The sequence below is a fragment of the Chrysochloris asiatica genome, unplaced genomic scaffold (assembly GCF_000296735.1).
Source record: "Chrysochloris asiatica unplaced genomic scaffold, ChrAsi1.0 scaffold00106, whole genome shotgun sequence".
NCBI classification, from domain to species: domain Eukaryota; kingdom Metazoa; phylum Chordata; class Mammalia; order Afrosoricida; family Chrysochloridae; genus Chrysochloris; species Chrysochloris asiatica.
In genome coordinates this window covers 2,505,548-2,511,547 of record NW_006408624.1, presented here as the reverse complement: position 1 = coordinate 2,511,547, position 6,000 = coordinate 2,505,548, and the positions used below count along the sequence as shown (strand labels likewise).

Here is a 6,000-nt window from a genome sequence, read left to right as displayed (position 1 = left end):
GCTTTTTTTTGTTGTTGTTGTTATCCTTTACTTACACAGTCATTCTTTATTCTTTTAGGGTTTGTTTTCTCTTTCTGCCTAGTTGCTAATTAAAATCCAGAAGGTAAATTTGCCTTCCCAAAAATTTTGAGTGGGGCAAACCAATATGAAGGTCTATGACAGCCTTTTTAAAAGGTATTTTGTTTGTTTGTTGTTTCCCTGAAATGTTTCCATAGTAAACTGTGCTTTCTAATTCCTTGGGTCGAAGGTCCCTACTTAGTAATTAATGGAGGTGGTGAAACCTTACAAATAACACAAATTTTTATTTCTCCAAAAATCTGAGATTATTTATCTGTTTCTCTGACTTTTCATTTGAAGCACACAGAATTGTTCTTCCTCATTTCTTCTGGCCTTCTCGTTTTCATAGAGCTGTGTCTGTTCCATTGGTGGCATGTTAAAAGATACAACACTAAGTTAAGGATTAAATGTATTAAAGATTGTGTAGGATGTGCCAAGAAGGTTCATATGATTGCTAAAGGTATGTGCTATTCCCTTCCCACGGGAACTAAGTAAATGGAGCCTTACCATGTGACTGTAACCCCTTATGCCTTGTTTACTCATCTATGAAATCGAGATAACTTCCTAACCCCACAGGAGTGCTAGGAAAATGAATGCTTGTAAATCATAATACTTAACATTCATATATCTTTTGCCCACAGCATTTTGCTTAATAATTTAATCTACTCACTATCCCACTGAGACAGATAGTAGCTATTTCTCTATCATTGATAATGGAGTGAAAGGCATAAAGTGGCAAAGGTACTAGCTCCAAGTCACACAGCAGGTCAAACAAAGCTTTAATAATTGTGCCATAACCGTGTGGCTGCTCCACCTGGAATCACCTCCTTGGCTCTTCAATAGTGTTTCTAGAACATAGATGCTCTTCAAATTTTTGTTTTGGTTTTGCTGTGATCTATACTTGCTTAAAATGAGTTACAATGTGTTTTTTTCTTTTTTAAGGTTTCTTAATAGACACCTCTAATGTAGTTTATTTTCTAGTGCCTAAAAATACTGGATTCAGAACTTAATAATTTTAATAAATGAATTTTAAAAAACAATGGCCATCTGGTTGGCTCTGACTCATGGTGACCACATGTGTGTCAGAATAGAACTGTGCTTCATAAGGCTTTTAATTATTGGTTTTCCAGAAGTAGACCCCCAGGCCTTTTTTCCAAGGTACTTCTGGGTGGACTTGAACTTCCAACTTTTTGGTTAGCAGCCAAGCACATTAGCTGTTTGCACCACCCAGGGACTACTCTCAATAAATAGAATCTCTTTCTCAATGCTAGTTTTGACCAAGGGTCTTGTGCAATCTGAAAGATCAGAAGCTTGAGGAGAAGCTGGATGAATTGGGAGAAGGAACAAATTTAGTGTTTTGATCTAGGTGAAAGATCAATACCTTTTCTTGTTCACTCTTTGAGACAAGAAAATAGGCTAAATATGAACCTTCCTGCCACCTAGAAGTTCTGATGGTATTCAGCAAAGAGTATGTTACGGCTTTCTGTGTTAAATGTTCCTTTGACTTATCAGGTAGAAATGGAATAAGAATCCCAGCTTCAGGCACAATAGACATTTTGTCAGAAAGGCTACAGATATTAAATGAATTAAGCTCCTTTTAGAACTGAGATAAGAGTGGCAGTATGCTTCATGCAAATGCACTGAATCCAGTTAATCTTCTCTTAGCAGAAATGTTTGATGTTTTAAATAAATATCCCTTGTAGGCGGTGCCATGGAGCTTTTAGTAAATATTGACTCTCTCTGCCTTGTGCTATGTGTCCAATCACAAATTTATATTTCATTCTATGTGTTCAATCACAAATTTATATCTCATTCATTTATTCTGGGGAAAGAGGTGGTAATTGTTTTTCAGTTTTCCTAAAAAGTCCCAAATCACTAAATTTAGTGCATTTTCAAGGTCATACCAATTGGCACATGAGACTTATTTTGAGTCATCTGGAACTGTGCACAAGTGTAAGTTGATAGTGCACGTTGTTTGATTCCAGTTTACCACCTGTTGTTGGGTGTGTATGAGGAGGGGTATGGCGTAGAGTAGGGAGGACCTGTGTTGATCGCAAAGCATATAATTAATCTTTTGAAAAGTGGTTCATTTAAGTGTGGACAACTTAGCATTGTAGTTTCTGGAATTACACTACCTGGATTTGAATCTTTGCTTACTAACTTGCTACCTGTGTATCTTTGGACAAATCCTAAGGCTTAATTTCTCAGCCTACAAAATAATAGCACTGCTTCACAGAATTATTTTAAGATTAAACAAGGTAATCCATTCCTTTAGCACAGTACATGTTGTTAAGTGCCATCAAGTCGGTTTTGACTCACAGTGACCCTATGTAGGGTTTCCGAGGAGCAGCTGGTGGGTTTGACCTTCGACCTTGTGGTGAGCAGTCAACCTACCCTATAGCGCCACACCAGGACTCCATTACATGGCACATGTAACTGATTAACAGCTTGCTTTTTTTTTTTTTTTAAGGTTTTTATTGTGGATTGAGTGAAAGTTTTCAGGGCACATCATCGGTTTTACATTCAAGCATTGATATACCTTGTTTCATTACATTGATTATAATCCAACAGCTTGCTTTTATGCTACTATTGTCCTTTGGTTGAAGAAGCAATTTATTAACTAAAAGTTAGCTTTCTATGGATGATACTTCATGATGCTATTTTAGAGAGGAATCCTGGTATACTACTGGTCTTGATAGGGAAAATAGAAGAAAACCAATATTGACATCCTGTTTGTACTAGATTTTATTCTAGATCTGCTCAGCCCAATAAGGTGGCCACTAGTCATATGTGGTTATTTAAATGTAAATTGAGTAAAGTTAAAAATTCAGTTTTTGAGTCACACTAGCCACATTTCAAGTGCTCAGTAGCCACATGTGGCTTAAATAGCTCCATATTGGACAGCACAGATAAAGAACATTTCTGTCATCACTGAAAGTTCTTTTGGAAGTTGGGGAGAAGTTTCTTAACTTCAAATATCGTACATATTCATGCGTTTTTGCTTTATTAGTTACTGGATTAATGTACTTATTGTTGTTAAGTGCCATTGAGTTGGTTCTGACTCATAGTGACCCTATATAGGGTTTCCGAGGAGCAGCTGGTAAGTTTGAACCACTAACCTTGTGATTCAAACCAACCTTGCAGTCCAGTGCTAATCCTACAGCTCCACACCAGTACTCCAGTGTACATACTTGCGGGGGCGTTTTTTGCTTTAAAAAGTTTGTGGAAATGGAATTAAAAGATACAGAATTTTTCCACAAATTTTTCTGAAACTTTGTATGTTTGTGCATTTGAGGGAACATGAACTGTTCCATTCTGTTACGATGTCAAGATAGCCACATAGGATTATATAGATTAGTATAACTCTATGTCCATTGTAGATGTTCAATAAATCTTTGTTAAATAAATGTCATCCAGTTTGGTCCACAGAAAACACTGAAGATGTTATTATGCATTTATTCACTAGAAAATAATTTATTAAAGTAGTAATGAATGGATGTTACTTCTCCATTAAGAATTAAAGACATGAGATTGGCAGAAGAAAAAAAGACACATGGGCAATTGTGCGGTGCGGGGTGGGGGCTGGACCAAGAGCCTTCATTTTCATTTTCATTAGAATTCATGTGTACATGTAAGTTGTTTTGCTTCTGGGTAGACCCCAAGGAGCAGATTACAAAGGAGTTATTAGGCTTTTACTATCAATTTGACTCCTCAATTTAGATTACTTAAGAGACTTCCCTCAACCTGAATTTAGACACAGGTACACCAGGATCGGGCAGTGTTTCGTTCTGCTGTGCATAAGGTTGCTATGAGATGGCACCTAACAACAACAACACCACCATAATTTTAATCCCTTCTCTGGTAATATTAGTTTGTATAATCTTAAATAACTTCACTATGTTTGCTGGACTTCATTTTCTTCATCTATTTAGAAGGAAGGAGTGAGCAGATATATCAAATTATGAGACCTGAGGATTAACCATTGGTGTAATATATTTTGAATGAATGAATGATACTTCCCTGGTAAATTGTATTTAATGAATGACTCCATCGTTGAAGAACTATTTAGATTGACAGGGTTATTTTGAAATTTAAAATATGGATTATTGGCATAGTTTTCACTACATAAAAGATAAATGTTTGAGGGCTGCTTATTTAGATTCTCATCATTTGATTAGTAAGCTCTAAAAGGAAAGTGAGTGACACATAATGGGGCTACTTCTTATTTGAGGTGAACAATGTGGCACATAGCCAGTCACGCAATTCTAAATGATCTTTTATCATGCACCATCTCCATCTTGCAGCTGTAGAGACAGGTATGATGTATGTGGGCAATGTGGAGTTCGTGGCAAGGCTTGGTGTAGAATGCACTGCTGTCTTTGGGACTCACTAGCATAAGTGTTTTCATAAAACTTTTTCTGAAGTGTTTTATGTTATATATTGGAATTTTGTATAAGATCTTATTTGAAAGGGGGCTCCACTGCCCCCATCCCTCTAACTCAAAAACTAGTGGTATAGTCAAAAGAGCCCCACTCTAGGAGGTTTTGCAGTAGATCTGCTGTGAGCTAGTTGGAAAACTGTGGGGGGTAAATAATTTGATTAAAAAGCAAAATTTAAAGATCTGATATCAATCATAGCCAGACTTGGATTTATATTTTCAGTGTAAGAGAAAGAATATATAGGAACCAATTTTAGGTACAAGTGACCATGGCTTGTCCCAGCACTCTGGGCTGAATGTGAATGTATTTGGTGTGGTTATGAGTGGACAGGTATGGTGTCCTAGAAGAAATTTGGTGCTTTGAGCCTTTTAGTCTGCCCACCAGTTATTTTCCTTGTACCTTTAGTGGCTGGTACAAAGACATCATCTGTTTAATGTGTTGATGGGGCCATGTGACCTTGTGAACAGATGGCCCAGGTGAAAGCTTGACTCTGCAGGTCTTGTCCCTTAAACACAATCAACCATTTATTATATGTGATTAAAATATCACTAACAGGGGTAATTTCATTTTGTTTGCTTTTTGGCGGATACGGTTAGCAGGATGTGACATAGTGCAGCACTGCCTTCTTCCTCCCTGTGCCATCTCCCTTGAGGCCTCCTCTCCCCTGCTTGCCCTGTCTCATCCATGCCTGGGCTTGCCTTTCAGCTCACCTGCTCCAGATGGGCGGCACAGTGGGAGGACACTGGCAAAGGCAGATGTGTTTATTTTCCGGAGACAAAATGTTGTGCTGCCACAGATGGCAGTGCCTTGGAGCAAATGGCAACCCTTGACACTGCTGCCACAACGCCTGGGCATCTTGACAGACAGAGTTGCCTGACTTCTGGTAACGGGGGAAAAATCAAGATGTTCATCATGAAACTCTTAGACTTTTAACACAAGCCTCTGTCCTTTTAGACCTGGAGAGCAGCCTTCTTCCCTATCAGACCTCACTAGGCTGGCCAGTTAATTATGGACTTTCACTGAGTTCTGTGTCTCATAACCTTTATAGGACACAGTGAAAACTGAAAACATTGCTACATTTAAATGCATATTCAGTGGTACTGGAGAAACCTTTCAGGAATTTTTCTTAGGATTGGGAGAGGTGCATGTCTGTCTCATTGGATTTATTGCTACTCTATTTTTATTGGTCACTTTGACTGCCTGAAGACTGAGGGACAGATGTGCCTTGAAATTGAGATATCTTAATTAATACGACAACATTTTGTGTTTACAGTATTTTTCTACCAAGAGGAATGAGAATTTTGACGGCTGCTCTTTTAAGCACTTTGCTTATACATTATACAATCGAAGTGTTTGACTAAATCTATTAAGAAGGCAAAGATCATAGTTGTTGAACCATTACATTTAGTCTCTGAAGAAAACATGGTTTAAGAAGATCCTTCTTTGAAAGTTTCTGGCTTTGTTAGGTAATCTTTTTTTTTCTCCTTCTTCCTTCCTTCCTTCC

At 37.8% G+C, this 6,000-nt stretch overlaps 1 protein-coding gene across 2 annotated transcripts in view; it reads left to right on the top strand.

Moving 5' to 3' along the window:
• PSMB2 (proteasome (prosome, macropain) subunit, beta type, 2) overlaps positions 1–6,000 on the top strand; it is a 40,125-nt gene that overhangs the window by 9,931 nt on the left and 24,194 nt on the right. The window lies entirely within an intron of this gene.